This window comes from Columba livia, chromosome 1 (assembly GCF_036013475.1).
Source record: "Columba livia isolate bColLiv1 breed racing homer chromosome 1, bColLiv1.pat.W.v2, whole genome shotgun sequence".
NCBI lineage: Eukaryota > Metazoa > Chordata > Aves > Columbiformes > Columbidae > Columba > Columba livia.
This window is the reverse complement of record NC_088602.1, coordinates 199,412,674-199,435,904: the sequence shown is the minus strand read 5'-3', so window position 1 is coordinate 199,435,904 and position 23,231 is coordinate 199,412,674. Positions and strand designations below refer to the sequence as shown.

Here is a 23,231-nt window from a genome sequence, read left to right as displayed (position 1 = left end):
AGTCATACATGGGGCACTATGGAAACATTTAAAAATAACATGTTACCAGCTAATGGTTGCAGTGCAGAACATGTCAGTTTGAAAGTCAATCTTCCTGCCAGGAACTTCTGTAGAAAAATAACAGGGTTTAAGGTTTGTAGAAGAGGTTAGAAGTTAAGGAACTGGAAAGATGACTTACTACAACTCATACATATTTTATTCATTTTAATACCTCACTTTCCACCCCTCAAAAAGAGCTTCTAATGGATTCTGAAGTGACCCTTGACTCTTTACTCTAGAGACAATTTTTAACATTATTTTTTGATAGGATAAAGTGCATCCATATGTTTGCTTTATTGAATGTTCCTAAGGCTCTCTGGAAAATAGCACTTCTGTTGACAGCGATACTGTTTTGCTTTCAGTTTCTTCAATTAAACCTTTGGAAGAATAATCCGTACAGATTTAGGATCAAATTCTGGTTTTGGTCGCTCTACTATATAATGTGGTGTAAGCAGGTTTAACATTTCATTAGATGCCTGAAAATAATGAATTAAATGATCCCAGTTTCTATGTCACTTCATCTCCCATGTTTCCTAAATCAGATAAGGAATCAAAGTAATAATCCCAGTACAACACAAGAAAAGCTTTCACAGTTTATTTACTTTCCATATGGTACTCTAAAAAGAAATATAAAATGAAGCTTGATGGACACTTTGGCAAATTTTTAGTTCATAGTTTGGCTAGGAAACTAACTGTCCCATCATGAAATCTAATTAGGAATTATGCCAAAATGTTGGGGATGGGGGGAAGTGCTTTGGAAGGACTGGTGAAGCTGCTGGTAGAAAGTTTGGAAGTGGTGAGAACAAAAATTTCACTGTGGGCCATCTTTGGTTTCTAAATGCCAGTGTTTCATTTTTCTGTGTTAGCCGAGGATTCATTTTTATGGGTTTTTTTTCATTTCTCCTTACTGATCCTGCTTCGCTTTCACCCTCTCTCTTTAACCTTCCCTAAGCCACGTCTACAGCCAGGTCTTGTAACTCAGCCTGTGTAGCTGCAGTTAGCCCAGCCCAGATGGTGGAAGTGTCACCACTGCCACAGCACCGTGTCGGGCTCCAGCAGATCAGCCTTGTTGGGGAGCAGGACTTGCAACATGAGCTTCGTGCTGCTGCAGCTGCACCGAGGTTCGGTCTCCATGTGCTCTGCTGTGCACTGTGGAGGTGCTGGGCAGGATGCGCCCTCTCAGTTTAAGTGTGTAAACATTAGGTGTATAACTTTCAACACCTCTGTTGACATTGGAAATAAACAGACTGTCCAAAGCAGTTGTTCTCCCAACTCAGAAATCTATTTCAGTATTGGCCGATGGTACCTGTATTGCTGTGTTAACTGCAGAGGGAGACCAAATGACTACTTCAGGCTGGATGTCTGACTCTTAGATAGCTAAAGATGAATCGCATTTGTTCCATGGAACCTTTAATTTATCCCTAGTGAGTGAAAAATGGAAGATGCGTGGGGTTGTGGGAGTCATGAATCCCCCAGCTTCAGTGGTTTGGGTCATTTTCAATTTTAATTTTCCTTTTCCAATATCTGCAGCATTAAATCCTTGACAAGTCAAAATGCCATCAGAGACGCCTTTAAGAAATTAAAAGCTGAAAGGAAATGAAAGCAAGTAGTGTATGACAGTGAAGAAAGGCAGGAACTATGAACAGCCTGGGTGATGCCCCGTGGCTGGGGAGAGCAGCAGGCAGTGGCCATCCCTCTGCCTTCATGGCATGCTTGGAGTCTGTAACTTCAGAAGATTAGACACGAGTATCTTCTTTTGCAGGAAAAAAAAATATGTGCCTTCAGTTTTGTAACTGTCCTAAAGGCATTTTGAGGGAGAATCTGAAATTTATACCCTCAAAGATAATAGAGCTACATAGAGTTGTGGGGTTTTTTACTATTGATACAGAAGTGAAAGATGAGAACTATAGGCAGTGGCGACAAAATAAAATGGATAGCAAGTAGAATAAAAAGAATTTGATTTAATGCCTTTTTCTCCGTAACTGTCATTCCCCAGTTTTATAAATGCAGCATTTTTATTCAGAATTACGCAGTATAAGAGCTACAATGTTGTCTTACATTGGGAGAAAAGAGTACGGGGAGAAGCAAACCGATTGATGAGAATAGGTGGTAATGGCATAATACCTCTACTTTTATCCAGTTGAATCTATGAAATTGTAAAGTGATTGCCTTAAAGAAAACCAAAGATCATATTTCTGTAGGTATGGTAAAAATACTGTTGCAAGGAAACTCTGAGACTTTTCTGAGACTCGTCAAAATGTTTTAAAAAGTCTTTCTGTAACAACACAACAATTTTCTTTTTGTTAAAGTATAGCATGCTGTGGCTGAAACCTACTGATGTGAAAACAACATTGAGATATTTTGCTGCAAAGATTTTCATGTGCAAATCACAGGTTACGAAGCAGATTATCTGTGAAATTTGATCTTACCCATTTTCTGTAGGTATGTGTAGAATTAGAATTTCCAAACGCAGTAAATTTAGCAGCTGCATGGTCCAGAATGCAACTTCATAAACATGCTGGTTTTACAAATTGCTTTTAAATGGTGGTTTCAAATGCAGAAGCTGGTGAATGATCTTCTCAGATAGCACCTCAGCAGGAAGTTATTAGACAGCCCAGGAGGTGTGTACTCAAACTGATTTTATTCTATGGACGGGAGGACAGCATTGATCTAATTGACCTTCAGCACATAAACTACAGGTAGTATTTCGACCACCTAATATACAAGACAAAGAGAACAAGGTTTTATTTTGAATGTGTATATACTTTGCTAGATTATTCAGCTTTGTGGTGCATTTAACATTTATAGGTAGCCTTAATATCAACTAAAGAGCCATATTGGTCTTTTTATAGGCTTTTATCCCTTGTTAGCTGTTAATTCTTGCAGAGAAAAGTCATCCATACTACTGTAAGGTAAGGGAAGTTCCAATGATTTTCAGCATATCTGTTTTACTCCTAATGCACCAGCATTGGATATGGTGCTTCTAAGCAATGCAGCTCCATTCCAGGAATCACTGTTTAAACAAGTGTTTTCAAAGCCCAGTGCCAGCTACAGGACTGCAATATGTAAAATCCTGTTTTTAAGAAGCTGTTTACACATTTCACTGATGTTCTGTGTCTTTTAATGAAAATATGTTGTAAAGGAGTGTTTTGTTTCAAGAAAAGGATCTTCCAAAGTAGTTTTTGAAGGAATATATGTCATTGGAATAAAGGAAAACTGTTACTGAATAATATCATTTACATCCAGACTTAGATTGCTCTTAAAATAAAGCCTCTAAAATTTTTAAATAATTAAAGCAAGCAAGCCTTATTTACTGCTTTACATCTTGAGACTTTTAAATTTTAATATATATATATATATATATATATCTTTCTTGAGAAACAGGCCTAAAAAGTCAAAAAGCCACTCTCTCTTAGAAGCTTCTTCTAGAGGAATGATAGCTCATATTTCTTGGAGGAAGGACCAGCCCAAATGCTGTTCTTTAAAATGCAGAAAATAATTTGCAGCAAATAGTATTTTGTGTAGTGTCTGGTTTGGAATGTAAAAATTAACCTACCAGCCAGAAAGGATCGTACCTGTTAATGGAGGCCAAGGCAATATCAATTCATTTTGAAAGCACTGGGACTTCTGGTTGCTGAATGGAAGGTGTCTTAAGGCCTTGAGTGATGAAAACCTTTAACTGCAGTGCTGACAAACATGATAATAGCAATACTGTAGGAAAAGAAATCTGCCCAGGCTAGAATATCTTTAATTTTAAATGTCCTGTTATGCCATCGGAGAAATTCAGAAACGTGGCACTTTAGTTGACCAAGTCATCAGTCTTTCAGGTGCGGGAAGACACCAGAGTTCCCGTTGCTCCTAGAAGAGATGTCTTGGCTATGGAAAAGGTGTGAGTGATGTACCATACCCATCATTATAGGGATGTGCCATAATTTAGAGAATGGTCTAGGAAAAGCTGAAAAATCTTAAAGTATGCTGAGAGAAACTGATTAAAAAATAAGAAATATCATGCTAGATAATCAATTATCTGATTCTGTGGGCATTGACTACTTTATCTTCCTTTTTTGATGAAATTAAGAGCTGAAGAAAAACGTATGAAAATTAATTTATGTTTTTATTTAGAAGAAGCACATGTTAAGTAGAAGGTCTAATATGATCTTATCAAGCAGAGTGATGTCCTGTCTTCTGTGTGTGCCAAAAGGAGTTTGGATATTTCAAGTATCTTGTGTTCATTAGAATAATTTTCTCATTATTTTGTTCCACTAATCATCAATACATCTTTTCCTTTCTAAGTGTAGCATCTATTGAACAATCTACTGACTGCTTTGCAGGATGGGGGCTTGAAACCACCTAGATACAACAGCATTTGCCTTAGAAAAAAGTGTGGTGTAAAGTACATCCCTAGAGTGTAAGAAGAATGTTAATGTTAGATGATTAAGCCTTCAGAAGCTGTGAAATGCCAGCTAAGGTTGAATAAATAGTGTTACCTCTGTCCCCTGTGCACATATATATTCTGATATTCCTTAATGATATGATTGCTTACTTAATACTGTATAATGTCACACGACCTCAGATCTGTCTCTGTTATTACATATGGCTCATAATAGCAGAAATGTTAAAGATGAAAAGGAGCTTATTTTCTATTGGCCCTCCCATTATGTTTACAATTTAAAAGTGAGTAAGGTTTTAAATGTACTTTGGATGAGAATCACAGCTTTATACTAATTTTAAATTTGTGCAAATATCTACTAGAAATAAAGGGGTGGGAAATATCAGTAATTATGAGCACATCCCAAAACAGCTATTGTCTCATCAAATTGCAGTTTTTATTTTCCTAGATTTAGAAGGTTTAAGAGATTCTTTTTCAGTAATAGCAAGAAATATGATTCTACCATAGTATGTTGTGTTATAAAATGCAGTCTGTTCTGTATCATAAACAGCTCAATATATCAGTACCTATAAACTTTAGGCAAGTAGGTGAAAGTTATTGAAATATTGAAACTAGATTTTTAGATATATTTGTGCAGAAAGGTGCAAGTCAAGTTTTCAGAGAGGAAATAATGTTTAAGTCTTTGTTCTTCTTGCAAACATTCTTCTGTTTGTCTTCAGCTTTTCTCCTTCATATTTATCTTACGATGCTGAAGTTTTCTAGGCCCAGATCAGCACAAATATATAGACATCCACCACCTATTTTAGTGCCTGACTTTGAAATCACACTAAATACCTTTGTCTTTTCAAAGAGCTCCTTAGAGCATCTCTCATACTGGTCATGGAGGAGAGGAGAGGAGAGGAGAGGAGAGGAGAGGAGAGGAGAGGAGAGGAGAGGAGAGGAGAGGAGAGGAGAGGAGAGGAGAGGAGAGGAGAGGAGAGGAGAGGAGAGGAGAGGAGAGGAGAGGAGAGGAGAGGAGAGGAGAGGAGAGGAGAGGAGAGGAGAGGAGAGGAGAGGAGAGGAGAGGAGAGGAGAGGAGAGGAGAGGAGAGGAGAGGAGAGGAGAGGAGAGGAGAGGAGAGGAGAGGAGAGGAGAGGAGGAAGGAAAAAGGAAATGGTTTCATTTATGGTGCACACATTTTTTCATGAAGCTATTCCAGGTATTTCATTGTTGCAGGGAAAAAGAGATAGTCCAGCCAAGGACTGGAAATTGAAGTTAGAGACATTCAAATTAAAATTAGGGCATAAATTTGTAAGACTGAGGCCATCTAAACTACAAAAGAAAGAGGGAAGTTTCCACCTTTTCCCAACTTCAAGCCTATAGACCTTTCTGGAAAGTGCTGTAGCAAACATAAATTAATAAGCTTAACACAGATGGCTGAAATAGCATGTCCTGCAGTGTATGGGATGTCAGACTAAATGATCTAATGTTTTTTTTCTAACCTTGAACATAGAACATTAATAAGTGTAATCTTAAAATATAACTGTATGCCTTTGCCTGTCTTTGGAAAGGTTTTTGATCTTTCCAGGTCTGCAGCCATCAAATGATAGATCTGACTTCTCAGTACAAAGTTTTTAAATTCCCACATTGGTCATGCAGAAATCCAGAAAATGTAATTTGCCTTAAAACATATTTTTTTTCCAAACAGTCATACAAAGTCTGTCTCATGTTCAGTTCCATTTTTACAGACATACAAATTGCTCAGTGACATTTTTCTAAACCAATCATTGTTTCAGTAGCCTTTGGCAGCCTGACTACTTTGAATCTGAAAATCTGAATAAATTATTTATAATAACCAGTATTTTTTGGTAACATTTTTCTTGTGTGCAGTGCAATAGTTGGCTGCTGTCCCCAAATACATCCTTTTTCCTCTTGTGGTGTTTGATTTTGGGCATTAATCAATACATGGATTAATAATAATAAAAAACAAAAGTAGCGATACTATCAAGTATCTCCTCAGGTACTTGTTAAGGCCATGTACAACCTTTATGTGTTGCCTGTGGAAGAGAAGGAAAAACAAGAGGCAGAGCACACGTTAGTACAGCAGAAAAACAAAGAATTTTGAAAAACAGGAGAAAACTTCCTGCAATGAGAAATTAATTTTATATTATTATCAGAAAAAAAAATTATTAGTGGATAGTGATTTATTCCCATCAGAAATTAATCAAATTTGTATAATGACCATAGTCTAAATTCCTCTCAGCTGTTACTGAAAAAGTTATAAATATAATCAGAACCTGCTTTAGTCACTCCTTTCATCAAAACACTCAGTGGAAAATCTATACACACATTATACATCTCCACAGCTGTGGGACGAGGAGCTGAAATCTGCAGTCATAGCAAAGTTTTTATTTCGGAGTTCAGTGTATTGATGGCAATCAGTCAGAAAGCAAAGGTGGATGCATGTGCATCAGCATTTCAGTTCAGATCAGGAATGTTCTGCTGCAGTCAATATCTTGATGGTCCCTGCTTTGTCACATTTTAGTTCATCCTGAGGATCGGTCTCCCAGGCTGCAGACTGGGTTCATTTTGGATGAGAATAATCCAGGAAGTGCCCAACAATGAGTGGTCATGAAGTCCATAGGATCAGAATAAGCGCTACGTGACACCCATTGAGCACATCGAGTCTGGATGTCAGGTCCTCAACCAGTCGCTTTACCAGTCTGCTGCCACTGAACTGCTCTGTTTGCTAATATAGATATAGCCTCTCATTAAACATTCACAAAAGCATGTAGTATTTGTCAATATTTTTTTAGGAGATACTACAATGCTGACAGTATCCTCAGATGTTAGCTTTCCTCTCGGTTTTCCTTGATGTGCAGCATTCCCTTTATCATTGAAATATCTCCAAGCAAAAAAAGCTATTAACTCCATACATAGACTATTTAACTCCATACATAGACTATTCCTTTTCTGAATTACTGCATCTGCCATCTCTTCCTTGACAACTGGTGAATTAGTATATCTTTTATGCGTTCCTTAAGAACAAAAGACAGATTTTTTTTTTTCCTGGTATCTTCAGTCTTTTGCTGATTAGAAAGATGACTGTAGAGACTATGCTACTCAATTTTCTTTGAAATGTCTCCCTTCCATTTGTTTAATTAAAACACCAAAACCCAGAGGTCTTTATGGAACACCTCTGAATTCACCTCATGAATAAGATCACAGCTTCAACAACTGAAGTCTGTCTTGAAGCAGCCAGCCATTCTTTCTGATTACTTGCTCCAAGCTTCAACCAACATTACATGTTTGGAAACTTCTTGAAATGTTTGGGTTTTTTTGTTTTGTTTTGTTTTCCAGAGGCAAATATGATTTGCACTTCCCTCATCTTCTCAGTTGAAACAAGAGAGGCTCTAATAATTCCCTCTCAGGAGTCCACTATTTTCATATCAAAAGCCTAGTCCTGAATCTGGGTTTGGAGTTTAACGGACATTCCAACACTATTGCAACTTGCTTTAGATGTTTCTGGAAGAAAAAAAAAAAAAAAAAAAAAGATATTATAGATATTATTAGCAGAGGCTCTAAATGGTATTTCATTTATTATGCTCTTTATTTGCAAGCAAAAACATTTTTTCTGCCTGTAATATACTGTTGTGGATGAGTGATTTAGGGTCTTGCTTGCCACAAAGCAATGTTTAGATCACTTAAAGAAGAGTGCAACTTGATAGAGTTCATTTTCAAGGTTCACTCTATTACTGCATGGAGGAAATATGCCACAGAGAATCAGGTGAGAGTTGGTTTAGAGTGATTTATACAGGGACAAGAGATGTGAAAAGGTAAAGGGGGGCCCTCCAGTTGATTGATGAAGTTCAGAATGTATCCCCTTGCTTTCCAAACTCCTTCTGAGGGAGAAGTCTGGGTGCAGCTGGATCCAAACTTAGTCCAGACTTGATTAATGGTTCGTGTCTAAGAGACATAGAGGGTAAGAGAAAACAGGTAGGGCACTATATGTATTTGTGGCCAAAGGATTAAAAGTGCACACCTGATTCTTTCTGTCGCTTGGCTAGGATTCCAGTTTCATCATCCTGCATCTCAACCTCTTTACCTCCCCTCTAGGGGTCTGGTGCCAGCTTGCTCTGAAGTCTGGATCTTAGGTCTTTTGAAGCAAACTCTCAGGCACCAAAGTTCATAGAAGTAAATAAGCTAATGGAGTAGTATAGCTGCAGAGTTGGCTCAAGCTCAGTGCCTTTGAAGAGGTGCCCAACCAAGCATAGAAGTTCCTGGGTAATTATACCCTTGCAGACTACTTACTCACCACTCACATGATGGTCTTCTTGCTTCTCATTGGATTCTTTCACTGTCTTCAGACAGGCCCAGTTTAGCTGCACATGTTGCTGCTTCGTGCTGGCCTTGAAGGTGTTATTTTGATTGAATGGATCCCGTTTCACTCAGTAAGATACAATACAGGTCTTATCTTGGAAGTGATGTTGATGGTTTATAGTTGCTTTGTTTTGCTCAAGTAGATACAAGTTTGGTAAATATAAGCAGAATTTTACAACATACAGTTTAAGAAAATTTAGTTACTAAGTAACACTAAATAGACAGTATACTAAAAATCACATGACCTTATAGTTTGAGGTGACTCATTTTATTTAAAACTTACTTATGTAAGCCAAGTGATTAATATAAAACCTAACCTGGTGTCATCCAGTTGTCTGTGATTAGTAAAAGGTCATTGCCGTACAGCCATGCTAGTCTGGCAGGGAGAGCTCAAAGTAGGCTCACCCAGACTGTCGTATTTATGGAATAAAGTGGTTGGCTCGTAGCCACATTGCATACAGAGGGAAAGGTCTGCACGAGACTCCTGGCACTCACACCTCATCCCTGTTTGTTGTGCTTAGTTCTTGGTCCAACTGCAGCTCAGGCTTTTACCTCCTTTGGAGCCTATACCAAACTGCTGCTGGTTTGTTTAGTGGAGGTCGAGCGCAACCATCACAAATATTGATATAGACATATATGGATCTTTTCTGTTTTACAAGCTATTTCCTTGGTTCTGAACTGCTGCATGGAAGAGCTATAAGGACATAGATGCATGAGATTCATGCAGATATACACAGACGTGTTTAATACTGGCACAGCTGGTGCTTATGACAGCACTCGCCACCTTATGGCAGTCTTCAGTTATCACGCTAGAAATAAACAGGTATTGAGGGCATCAAAAAAAGAGAGGAGAGGTGTGAAAGGCAAGATAAGAATGCAACAGGAGAACCAAAAGCATAGAAGGAAAGGCAAGAAGGAAACTCAAATTCAAGATAAAAGAATATATATTGAAAAGAGGGAAATATTAAAGAGCAAAGGAAGAAAAAGCAGCAGTTTTAGACAGGGTCTCTTTACACATTTAATTCCATTAAGCTGTATGAATCCATGAATCGGGCCCTTTATTTATTTAATTTTCTTTTTTTATTGCAGTCTTATAAAAACAGAATTTTTTTACTAGCTTCCTGATTTAAAACCATAAATCTCTCTATTATCTATGCATACTAGTTTAATATTGTCAAGCTGTTAAAAAAAAAAAAAAAAGAGCTAAAAGGCAAATTGCTGTTATTTCTTATATGATATAAAGCTTACTTATAGCATATTTGATGTGCAGCACTAGCAGAAGGAAATGGCACTGGGGCAGTACAGGTTTAATATTTTATGAGATGTGCATCAAAATCTCAACAGAGAAAGGCAGGTGAAATTACAGGCACATCCTCCTTAACAATATTCTGTCAGAGGAACTCTTATGGCTTTGTACCATGTGCACACTGATACTGACCTTAACATGCACAGATAAAGCTGAAAATGTGTAGCTGTTAATCCACACCTCAGTGGCTTGCCAAATCCTTTATTGTCCCATGATTTTAGCCCACTAGTTTTCTCTTTTAATTAAGTAACAACTGTGAAAATGTAATAAATTCTGTATGAAATAACTAAGCATTCTTCTGAACTCCAGACTGTATTGATTTCAGTCCAGTAGATCATTGCCATGGGGACAATGTGCCTGAAGGGTAAAAAAAAGAATTCTGTCATCTCATTTTTGTCCCCTGTTGTGACACCTTCCTGCTTCTGGGGATGCAGAGTGAGCAGTTTTAGCCCAGCTGTAATCCTGCGTTTTGTTCTGTGGATCAGCAAACTGTGCTATTACAGAAGCGGAGCAGCAGCCTCTTCCCCAGAGGTTGAGGGCATCTCTTCTCTGCAGGCAAAGTGTATGATCTTGCTGGAGTACCCACCATCTGCCTGCCTGGAGCTCCTGGGAACAGGAGCATTTCATTTCTCTGTTGCAACATATTATGTAAGCGCACACATTTTGCACAATGTAATTTTGCACAATGCACAGTGTCTCTTTCGGTCGTTTGCAGTGCTAATTGAATCAACACAAGGGGACTCAACTAACCAACCGAGACTGTCCCAGAATGTAACAGCTTCTTCATGCACCGAGCAGCTGGTCCAGTGCTCCAAAACCAAGTGTTGTCTTTTATGCTAAAGTACCATGCTACAAAAAGGTACCTCTGATTGCCTAAAATTGTTGCTTTGTTGGCTGGGCCTAGCGACATACAGTAATTTGAAAGTGCTGATTGAGTGACATTACAAAGACCTTCATTTTTTAATTTAAAAATCTAACCTATTTTTGTGGCTTTTTGAGAAGAAGCTAATTTGCATCTACCTTGTCTTTGCGGGCTGGGGATCTGCTATTGTTGACTGATAGAGAGACACGGGTCAATGCAGTCCGTGTCCCTGCATAGAAGTGAATTGTGATATTGTCACTGCATAGAAAACACTGCCAGCAGTAAGTGCATGGAAGCCATTTGCTTGGTCATCTGCAAATCTGTCTGTTGTATTTGGTGCTTAGTTACTTTTTTGCCGTTTATCCTGTTAGCTTCTCTCTGAAACAAGTAAGATTTTCCTTTTTACACGTGAAAAATAAAGGGACTGTAGAAGTGAGAGTGACTCAGAGACAGCAGTAGAGAGGCTGTCTGTCCGTCCTGCTGCAGCAGCCAGAGCACCCAGGCTCTGATGGGCACTTTGGTTCTTCCTTGGCTTTGGCAAAATACTTGGAGGTTCCACTTAAATATGAGAAGAAACTTCAAAGCATTGTAACTGGCTGCCCAGGGAGGTTGCAGAGTCTCCTACTCTGGAGACATTTAAACCCCCCTGGACACCTTCCTGTGTAACCTCATCTGGGTGTTCCTGCTCCGTCGGGGGGATTGGACTGGATGATGTTTTGAGGTCCCTTCCAATCCCTGACATTCTGTGATTCTGTGGATCTGTGAGATGGCCCAGACCGTGGCAAATGTTGCTGGATATAATTCACACATAAGTAAGGGAAAATGTCGAAGTTGTTCTAGAGACACTCTGTAGCAAACTCAACGCATGATCCTGCACAGTGCTACTGAGGGCTCAACAACTTCATTTTAATTTTTCATGTGGAAGTATGACTCAGTCTTTTACCAAAATTTACACTGCTTTGATTGTACTTGCATGTACATTTTTGAGGCTTGCTTAATGTGATGGATTGGGCCAGAAAATACTTTGAATGGGTTTTATATTAAGGTAACAGACACTATCTGTAATGCTGTTGTGCTACAATGGTGAATAAGTTTGTCATGATAAAAGACATTTCACTGACAAATAAGGACTTCTTTCAACCTTATGTCAAAACAAAGCAAATGTGTTGGTTTATTTGTACCTTCACTTTTCTTTCCCATACCAAAATTTATACTTTATGCCAGTGCTTTAATTATTTGTATGAATTATTAATTATTCTTGTAAGGTTATGAATCGGTTTATAAGACTGCATAAACAAAGAATGGTGAACCTTTAAATGTCTTCAAGAAAGAGAATAGGATTACTTATGCCTTATTATGTAGACATTTTAAACAGTAAATGCTTACTTTTTAATAGATTTTTCTAGTTATATCTAGCTTTTTAAAAAACTACTTTTATACTGAAATTGTGAACTATTTCCAACTTTTTATATACTTTTAATCAATTAATTAAGAGTTTGTTATTTGTTTATTTTTTTTTTCCTAGTAGTAATTACCTATGAAGCATTTAACCATCCTGGTGCCTTAGAGAGAATGGACCCCTCAGACAGGGAAAGAAAACCACTTTTTGGTGAAAGGCTCTAATTCGCAAAATGAAAACGGGAATAATATATAGCCTTAGAAATATGTTGGCTATACTTCTTGGGGGATTAACAGTGTCAGTCTTTTTGTAAAGCTCTAAATATTATGTCCACTGCTAGTCGAATTATTTCTTCATTCATTTATTTTTAAGCCTGATAATGACCTGTTCAATTAGCATTGCAACTTTCACTCCACTCCGACACTGTCCTGCAAGGACTATACAATGCATCCACTGGTCCTGTGGCCTCAACATGCTGAGGCACTCGCCCTCTCTTGGCTCAGAAGGAAGAGCATCACTTCCTCAATCTCCACCGTGACTTCATTTTGGTTTCACATGCTGAGGAATTCTCTGCTCAGTTACTGACTGAACACAACCCTGTTTAACTTGTGTGGTAGCTGGGAGGTGGTATCACTGTGACTTCAAGCTGAAAGGCACATCACACAGAGGAGAAACAGAGGGGACCGTGTCAGTTAAGTGTTCTGAATACTGCATTGTGTATCAAGCTGGGAGACAGCTTCTCAACCTCAGGCTTATTGGCATATTTTATGTTGCCTTAATTTCCCATTACTGAGAAATGGCTGTAAAACACATCTCACTCTGATTTTTCTTAGTGTTTTACTCTTGCTTTGACTTGATAGGAATGCCATGACACTTGATTCAGGAAAATAGTCTTTTGGGTGAAGGATATGCATTTTAAAACATATTTGCCATTCAGTCTCAGACATCAGCAACAGTTTTGTGACCTCTGCTTTCAAAGTGCAGTTTATCTTTTGCAAGATGAGTTTGCACTTGGTAAGTTTCATGAGTATAAAATCTGCAAAATCGTGTTCTGTTATTTATGCAATAAGCTATTAGAAAGCCAGGAAGTAATGTATTATGGTAGTGATTTTTCATGGTACATTATGGGTGCAGACTGAGATGCTGTAAAAACTAAAAAACTGGGCTCCCATGATTCAGATAGCAACTTAAATCTTGTTTGTAACTATTATTAGAACTCATACAATGGCAGTCTCTGTGAGCTCACTTCCCTCATAAATTGTGTGTTACTGGGATTTCTTTTTACCCAGATTAATCTCTCTCTTCTTACAAAATGTCAGCACAGAATTCACAGCCTATTATTATAATATGGCAATATTACTTCCAGAAGTAAGGAAAATAAGTCTCTATCTCAAGCAATTAAAATTGTGCAGCTATGATTTAAGTAGAATACCTTTCAAATAATTCAAGTCTGGTAAAACTATGCCACTATTCCAATCCAGTCTTTCATATTTTATTCAAACACTTGTCAAACCTCAAACTTTCATCACGTTTGTCTTCCACAAAGAAGATAAAACTAAAAGAGCATTAGAGAAAAGGAACATTTGTGTCCCTAGTAGATGAACAGTCACATTGCTGCATTCAAAGAAAAAAGGAGTGTTAAACAGAACAGTAGCAGAATATTTGTCCACAGTAAGACAATTCTGAATATACTCTTGTAACTTCTACTTTTGTTTCAGTTATAAAACTCTTAACAGATTCTTCTTGAAGACCAGCAATTTGTCTATGTAGCCCTCAGCACAGCCTGGAGGGGAGCCCATGGAGGACCATGGAGGCTCCAGATTTGGAGATGAGGGATGGGTTTGGGTACAACTGAGATGCATATGGTTGGTTCCTGATGAATACTGTCTGAACATGCCCTTGTTGCAGGTATTCTGGGCACTAAGGTTGCTGCTCTGCCATATGACCCCAAGAGAGGTTGCAGAGTTTTGGTGTTGGGTGACTCACAGCAGAGAGAATTAAACTGACGCAAAGAGACATAATTTGTACCCAGCCAGAATGAATGAGTCCCACATTATCACCATTACTGTGAATCAGAGATTAATGCTGCATTTGAGCTTTTCCACAGAAGTCAATTTGTAAGTGTGTTTTTTTCTAATGAGCATGTCAGTAAGCGGCACACAGAGAGAAACATGATATTTTTTTTCCCGAGTATATACATGAATAAATATTCTGCTATATTTTGATTAAAACATAAAATTCTGACATCTTTATGACTTTTTTTTCCCCCTTGGTTAACTTTCCTATTGGACATTTGTGGCTGATATGGATTTTCCTAGAATTCAAAACAGCTTCCTGGCAATATATCCAGCCCAAATAGCAATAAAAATGTGGGGTTTTTCTGAAGCTAAAACAAGCCTTATTAGTTCTGTTCAAATGTTTTTACTATGCTACAGTCAATCCCTCGTATAAGCTTATTCTATGAGTTTTCAGCATTATGTGCCATCAATTTTCAAAGAAGTTTTGTCTTTAGAAGAATACCAATAAGGTGGTTGATCTCCCTTTTTGAACTGTTCTTGTTGAGGTCAGTTGGGACCTTTCCATCGTTTCCTTTGGGAGCTGTATCTGGCAGGTAGGTCACATAACAAACAGTGGCCTTAGCAAGTTTTAAGCTCTGTTGTGGTGCTCTTTATCCAAACAAAAGGAGAATTCTATGAGTGGGAGCATCCAAATGCCAGGCAGTATTTGAAGTAGGCATTTTGTAAATATGTTTAAGTCTCAAGAGAACAAATGTGTCCTTGCAGATGTGGCTGAGCTCTATATGACTGCGCAGGCTGAGTCACAGAATCACAGAATGTCAGGGATTGGAAGGGACCTCGAAAGCTCATCCAGTCCAATCCCCCTGCTGGAGCAGGAACACCCAGATGAGGTTACACAGGAAGGTGTCCAGGCGGGGTTTGAATGTCTCCAGAGTAGGAGACTCCACAACCCCCCTGGGCAGCCTGTTCCAGTGTCTGTCACCCTCACTGAGAAGAAGTTTCTTATCAAATTTAAATGGAACCTCTTGTGTTATAGTTTGAACCCATTACCCCTTGTCCTATCATTGGTTGTCACCAAGAAGAGCCTGGCTCCATCCTCGTGACACTCACCCTTTATAGAGTGTCACTTTTGACATTCTCACTTGGTAAGTAAACATATAATACCTTACAATTTAGTGTTTGTCAAAAGCATCCATAAAGGTAATTATTTTGCTTGCAGTAAATATTTTAGGAACAATTACAATCTTTTAAATATCTGAGTAGCAAACATTAATGTTTATTTGTAAGTTATCAGTCAAATCAATGATTTACAGGAGGCACCTACAAACAGCTCTCCTTCATAATTAGGAAATGTTACTTTAGTGAGTTTCCAAACTAGAATAAAAGGCAATTCATTTCCAGACAGCCTTTGTGTAGGTGCAGCAGCAGTATTTGAATATCATTTTTGCTTTATTTATACACCTTCTAACTAGAACACCAAATAAAACCTTAGTGTTCTGAAAGCAAAGTGCCCTCTCTGTCACATGAAGTACAGCTTGGCTTTTTTTTTATTTTTTTACCAGCCAATTAAATCATGGTATTTCCGAGAAACTACAACATCTGTGCTTGGCAGTCAATTAACTGAAGAGAACAAAGCAAAGTACCTCTAAATAACAGAGCTACAAAATGGTTTTACCTGTTAAATGGCAGTTCTCTGAGGCTGACCTAGGGGCGGCTGTCTCAAAGTCCATGTTGACGCTGCCAGTGGACTCTAGAATGTGCTGTAACTGGCTTCACGATGGAAGGCTCTTTCTGCAGCCACGAGGGCTGGAGATCTACTGCTTCAATGAGAGCTGAAGTTCAGTAATCTGAGACAACACGCAGATGTGTTTGGCTCAGCTGAGTCTCCTGCTGATACAGTCTCCTATATCATTACAAACCACATTTTTGCTTCCGGCAGAGTGCACACTTGGGTCTTATATTTCAAACAGAGGATTAAGGTTAGCCACAAAACTAAGAAAAATAAATCCAGGTCATTATATGATTTCACTTTACTCCAAGGATCAGTCTACCCCCAGTGCTGCTGGTCTCCCCTTGCTGCTGCTGCAGAGTGTCCTGTTGATCTGGTCCTTCCTCAGACTGCCCCAGTAGAAGGTGCCACAAGGGCAGATGTAACCCAGGTTGTCCACTCTGAAGATCAAAGAGTGTACAAGCCTCGGACTGTCTCCTGGTCTGAGGAGAGCAGGTGAAAGACATCACCCACAGAGATTATGGAATTACATATTTGCACTGAGACAACATCCAAATATGGATGCTCATCATGGGGATAATTATTTGTTGCTTGGCTAGATTTTGTTGGTTTTGTTTGGTTTTTAATACAGTCTATAGTCTGTATATACTGCTATCCTTGTGCAATTTATCCTGTAAGCCCTACACTCCTGCATTTTACAGCTTTGATATTAAAATGCTAGGGGGGAGAAATTGAAGGATATATCTAAGGATGGAAGTGTGTGTGTGAGAAATACAACATACATGTGTATGAGATATAATATAAAAGACACAATAAGCGAAAAGATTAGTAATCTAATCCATACACAAAGAGAAAAGAAAAAACTACAAAATACTAGGCTATAAAAGAGTAGGTAATTTCACTGTGAACAAACTAAACCTTAAAATATTTTTCATCATATGTCGCATGTACAAGGTGTACATATTTCCAAAGCCTTTACTATTGAAATGTGTTTAGGTCTCCAGTAAAGGACCACAAAATAGGATTCATTTTAGTAGTCTCAAGTATGGAATAAATTAATTTTCTTCCTGAGGACTCTACTTTTCTTGCACAATTCCCTCTTGGTTCTCCATCACACTTTATCTTATCACACATTCCACAGAGATGATAGCTCAACCCTGATGGTTTGAGACTTTGCAGATAAGTCTGATGGCAGACTTGGCTGAAGGTAGTGCCAGAAGATAGGCAGAAGTTCAAAGAAGACCCACAGAGTTTAATCTAGGGAGATAAGATCTGTAATCTTCAGCTGATGACTGGAATGTAATACTTGCTTTGTTGCAATGTTTTGTTGCACTGTTTTCAGACTACTGTAACAGTGATTACATATTTTACGTGGAAACCTGGAGGAACTTCCAGGGTTCAATATGCACAATATACAATGATTAGAGAAATGCCAGCCTTCATCTTTATAGTCCTCTGAGCACTACATAGGTTTGTTGAGAATAATTTCCCTTATATAATAGGCTTAGCTGCAGGCTGTATTTTCATAATGAATCCTTTTAAAATCCAACCAATATTGATATTACTGGGAATTTTCATATTCTATCTTTAAAGTTATTTTTTGGTTACTCTTGCTAGTTAAATAAATTGTTAAAACACATAATCTCATACTGGTTCAGAAATGTTAAATGCATTACATCTTTATTAATCAAGTACTAAGATAAGACATCATTTGTTTAAAAAGTATTGTTTGCACTTCTAACACTAGCAATTAATATGTGTAACTATAATACTCAATTCCTCTTTGATGAGTGTTTTCTCAAGGTTTTTTTTTTTAAGTTTATCACAATAAAATATCACTGGACTTGTGGAAAAAGAAAAAAGTCTGATGCGCTTCTCCTGAGAGGACCCTCTGGGAAAAGAAACATTGAGAAAATAAAGGATGTGGCAGTTTTAATATTATTTTATGTTTAAAATCTTTTCAATTGCTTTATGGAGCTCACAGTTAGAAGTGTGTGTTGGCGGGAGTCTCTTGGAGCCCTGGCTGACATGGGCTCTCTTTCGATAGCACCAGTCCCTCACTGCTGCTCAAGCTTGTGTTGTTGGTTTTTGTGCATGCACCAGCCTGGAGCTGTGTGGGTCAGGAGAACAGGACTGGAGGAGTAAATTGTGAGTCACCTCTGGCTAGGTCATATACACTGGAATGAAAAAATCATAGAGATTTTTGTAGGTGACTGGGCATGGTGTCACAAACTGATGTGGATGACTGGGGAAGGTTGTATGTGATAATTTTGGGTATCCTGAATTCTTACAGGACCATTTAAAAATATTCAGAAATGAGCAATTAAACCATGTACACAGCTTTGTATTTATGATGGCTATGATTTACTTATATTCCGGAGAGAGTAACACACACACACAAAATCTTGGAGCCGCTTTCACGGCCAAAATACTTTTTTTATCTGATCAGTAGAGAAAAGGACTAATAAATCAGACCTTCCTGATATCTAGGTTAAAGAACTCAGGCTGTCATTTAGGCTGCTGATTGAAAGGTCATTTAGATCATCTGTGAATGATGAAAGACAGGTTGGTCTCACCTGCACCACATTGCATGTCTTCCACTGAAGAGGTGCAGAAGAAACTAGAGGTATTGTCAGATATCCATGGAAGCATAGCATAGTATTAATATGAAGCTCCAGGTAGCACCTGAGTAAATATTTGGGGTAAAACTCTCCAGTGGAATAGTCCTACTGAAGCTGATGAAAGCCTGTTCAGCAAACGCATTTGACTTGGCCAAATATATGTTTTATAATTACAGTCAGAAGTGAGAGCTTGTTGAAAACAAGGGGAGACACGGATTGATTCAAGTAGCACAGTGGAAGACAGGAGGTAGTTTGTACTAAAAGTTTATGAGCTTTTCTGCTTTAAGAAGGTACAGATCCTGAGATATTTCCTTTATTTTCCTCAGACACAGGTCATGTACAAATGCAAATCTAGATGTAAGAATCTTGCTTGCTCATAGATATTTCTAACTAGGAGTACTTATAGAACCCAGAGAACCTGAAATCTTTTAAATATTAATCACAGCAAATAAAATATCTAAGACATTTTTTATTGACTGTGATGAAATTGATTTTACTCTTAAAAAACGAATAATTAACCAAACCAGGTTCAGTAAGAAATAAATTATTTAGAGCTGACATTGTGGGAAAAGCAGAGGGATGATCATGTTTACAAGTCCTTCACTGAAAAATAAAATACAAGAGTAGACTCCAGCTGCAGCATCAGTGTGTTACCAAATGGGAAGCTTTAAACAAAAGTTACAATATTGAGTGTGTAGGGAAAATTATAAACCTTTATTCCTGTCATATTTTCAGAAATAGCAATTATCTTTTTCAGTTTTGAATCTTTTAATGAGCTACAAACTATTCACTACCCCTGTGTATATTTGTTCTTACTGTATTTCTTTTCTGATTGGACTTTGCTACTAGATTTTAAGAAGGGAAGGAAGCCTGACAGAAATGTATTAAAACACTGAAAAAATATAGACTTTCCTCATTAGATTCATAAGTAAAACATGCAAACAGAGCATTTTTTAGTTCAACCAAGTGTATCTAATTTTATAATCTCTGGAATCAAATTTAGTCACGGTTATGAGTTTCCCATCATGATTGGTAGCTGTACCTAAAACAGACATACATTATGCAAGAGATCGTTACTGGAAGTGTTTAATACATGTCCTATATTTCCCAGCTAGCAAAGCAATGGGATTCATTGGAGTGAAATGAAACTGAAACAGAGTATAGGCCTAAAGCCAGGAAAAAGAAATAAAAAAAGAAGCCCTGCATGGCCGCAAGCCAGTGCACGCTCCATCGCGCAGCTGTCGGCCTCCTCCTGCGGCAGCGGCCAAAGAACCGCTTTAACGATGGTCTCTGGGTTGGGTTTGTAAAGATCGCGCTGTGTAATACCCCTGACACACACCAGCTCTTCCTTTCACGTGCACAGCGAGTGGGACGTGGCCTCTGTGAGCTCCTTCTCTCCAAGCTCCTCCTCGGGAGCCACGTGCGGCCTCGGCGGGGTTGGTGGTACCAGGCGGCCCCTGAGCATCATCCCAAGGTCCTACACTGCGGGCTGACTGGGAATGATAGAGAACTAGGGGATTAGGTTCATGTCAGGAATTTTTCAACATCTCTGTGGCTTTCACTGTACTGCAAAAAGAGAAAATAATGGGAAGTTGTATTTTATAGAAACCAAATCAGTCGTGGGTACCGGACACTTGTCTAACTGGGTTGGATGGGACCACTAAATAGTGGAGTGTTGTTACTGCCTGTAAAAACAATCTCTGATTGCTACTCTTTCTATGAACTTGCTGACAATGTCACTAAGTTTCTTTTTTCCCTCCAAAGTAAAAAAAAATGTTACTAATTTCTATCTCTTATTTCAGCCTTTTGGAGGACATAGTCCTGTTATTATTACTCATGTTATTCTTGATTTATATAGTCTGTAACTCAAGATATAATTCGCTGCTGCTATATCAAGGCTGGTTTACATACCTTCAAATCACTACAGTCTCTTGGAAAAAGTCTTATGGCACCATACTAGCACACTCAAGATTTTGTTCTGCTTGTACTTTAAAAGTCTCAGGCTGCTCAAAAGCCCAGGCACTATAAATACCTGGAAAGCACGTCTGGTGTCAAGTACGCTTTTGACAAACATCAGGTAAAATGACAAAAGCTTTTTAGGGGAGAAAAGCAGAAGAATGGCAATTGGAAGGATGAATTGAAAATATTGCATCTGCCCTTCCGGACTCCTGAACTATTTTATTTTTTACACTTTCCAGGGTGTAAAATTCATTGTTATAGTGGATTAAAAAAAAAATATAGCTTATGCCCAAAGAACTGAAAAATGTCAGGTCAGGAAACAGAATGACTTTCGAAGAGGGAAATTTGTCAGTTGTACATGTGCTGTCTTTAGTTCATCTGACTGCTCTTTAAAATAGACTTTGCTAATCTTACAGTATATACTCATATCTTAAGAAAAAATCACATTTTTCCCTTGTGCTTGAAGGCTGACATGTTTTTTCCTCTGCACCATGTACAGGTTTTATTTCTTTTACAAACTTTGGCTTTTGAATCTCTATCTAACAAACACAAAGCTGTGGGTATCTCCTCATGTGAATATACATTTTTATACTCCAGTCTGGAATATGCAGTTTGCCAAAAATATCAGGTGACTCTTTTTATGAAGTGCTTGGGAGGTTTTAGTGCATTCGTTAACACATGGTGAAGTAAATGGCTGTGTTTGAAGCAAAAGGCTGTAAATAAAAAATGCTCTTTGAGGGTCAGAAATCTGTGTAGGTTCCTAAACTTACTTATGTCAGAAGTTGAATGATTCAGGTTTATGTCAGTGGGCAGGCTACAGCTGTTGTTCTCGAGCTGGCATTTCCTCAGACTGCCAGAAAGCATCTGCATCACTGGGCATGTTCTGTATATTAGAGAGAGAAGAGCAAGAGCTGCAGGACCTTTACTCTCTGCAGCCTATCAGAAAGGACAGCTGATTCTGATCAGGAGCAGAGCGGCTCTCTGCAGCCCTATCTAGCCCTCACCTCCGCCGAAATCTCATCAGAAATTAGCAGGATTAAGGATGGTCTGGTCTGCAGACTGAGCCCATCACTAGAAACAGGGTTAGTGGTACCCAAGTCATAGACTAAGTGGCTTAGCTGGAATCCTGGAATAACAGCAATCTGGATGGAAGTTCTCAGCCTCTGGGAACTGGGCACACAGGTATTTCTTTGTGTCTGTTATAAATTGGGGCTTTTTGTTTTGTTTTTGTATTTTCTTTTTCTTCTGATTATGAAAGTCTGCTGTTTGCCTTTTGCTAAAGATGGCAGGAAATATTTATAAGCTTTTTATAAACCTGAAACAAAAGGTTTTGAAGCTATTGACAAAGAGCAGCAATAATAAGATTATGTATTTGTAATTGGCAGATAAATAGGAATAGCTGTAAGAGGAACTATATTGTAATTTATATCCATTTGTGCTCTGCAGTGCCTTTCAAATAATGAGGTAGGAATGTTACTTGTTCTTTTTTACGGGAAAATCTTTATATAGTCCAAGTCAATAAGACTTTTGGCAGAGGGTTCAATAGCAAATGCCATTTGAAAAAATGTTTTAAGGTTGAATGTAGGAAGCAACAAGTTAGGGATCTATCTGCTTGCAATTTTTCATCTCAGGAACATATGTCAGAACTCAGTGTAGTAATGATTTTCTATATTTTTCTTATGTCATAATTTCAGAGAAGGAAGAAATGCAGTTATTTATAGACTTTTTTTCCATAATTATAAAAGTGATCCATACTCCAGGTTAAAAGAAATAGAGAGGAACTATATCGGGAAATGCTGATTAATCATGTCGGATTAGATTTATAGGTATGCATTTAATGGTGGAACATGATACACCAGTCAGTGACTAAACAGTACTTTAAGTTGTCTTGTCCTAAAATTATATTAAAAGTGGCAAATACAGGTTTTTCTAGCTCATTTGTTTTCCACATTGCAATCTTATGCTCAGATGTTGTGTTACTAATGACTCTTATCAGTGGTGGAAATAAAATACATACCCTTGTTTCATATAACGTCTTTTCCAGATCTCAGTGCTGTTAGAAATAAATAACATGAAAGCCTATATCGTATCTATATTATCATTAAGTATTGCTGCCTTTTATTCTGATCATACTTGGACTGAAATCACCAAACATTACAGAGATGTTTTGAACTATGATTCCTTGGTTTAATAAGCAGGTGGAAAATTGGTACAAGATCACAGGGAACATAATAACCCAATAATGTATTATTTAGTTACACATGTTGGTAGTGATACACCAGCAAGATGTTGCAGTTTTGTGCAGAAAAAAAATGACACCTCTGTGTGTAATCCTGTATGTATTTCCTGAACTGTACAGATTTAGCCAGTTAGTTGTCATTAGCTGGTTTTAGTCTTTACAGTTATCAATACTAAGTAATATTATATCAACTGCATGCCTTAACCAGAAATCTCCTTGTGCTTCTGTCATCTGTTGTGAGAGAAAAATGAAGTAAAATGAGCCACTGAGACTTTACAAGTGATTCATTGCTTCCGTCAAAGCAATATAT

At 38.1% G+C, this 23,231-nt stretch overlaps 1 protein-coding gene across 12 annotated transcripts in view; it reads left to right on the top strand.

Moving 5' to 3' along the window:
* MAGI2 (membrane associated guanylate kinase, WW and PDZ domain containing 2) overlaps positions 1-23,231 on the top strand; it is a 742,272-nt gene that overhangs the window by 205,649 nt on the left and 513,392 nt on the right. The window contains exon 1 of one of the 12 annotated variants that reach the window (XM_065049170.1): positions 21,635-21,864. The exons of the other annotated variants lie outside the window; for them this stretch is intronic. The gene's annotated coding sequence lies outside the window, so the exon portion shown is untranslated. Of the gene's footprint in view, positions 1-21,634; positions 21,865-23,231 lie in introns of those variants that run through there. 12 annotated transcript variants of the gene reach the window in all.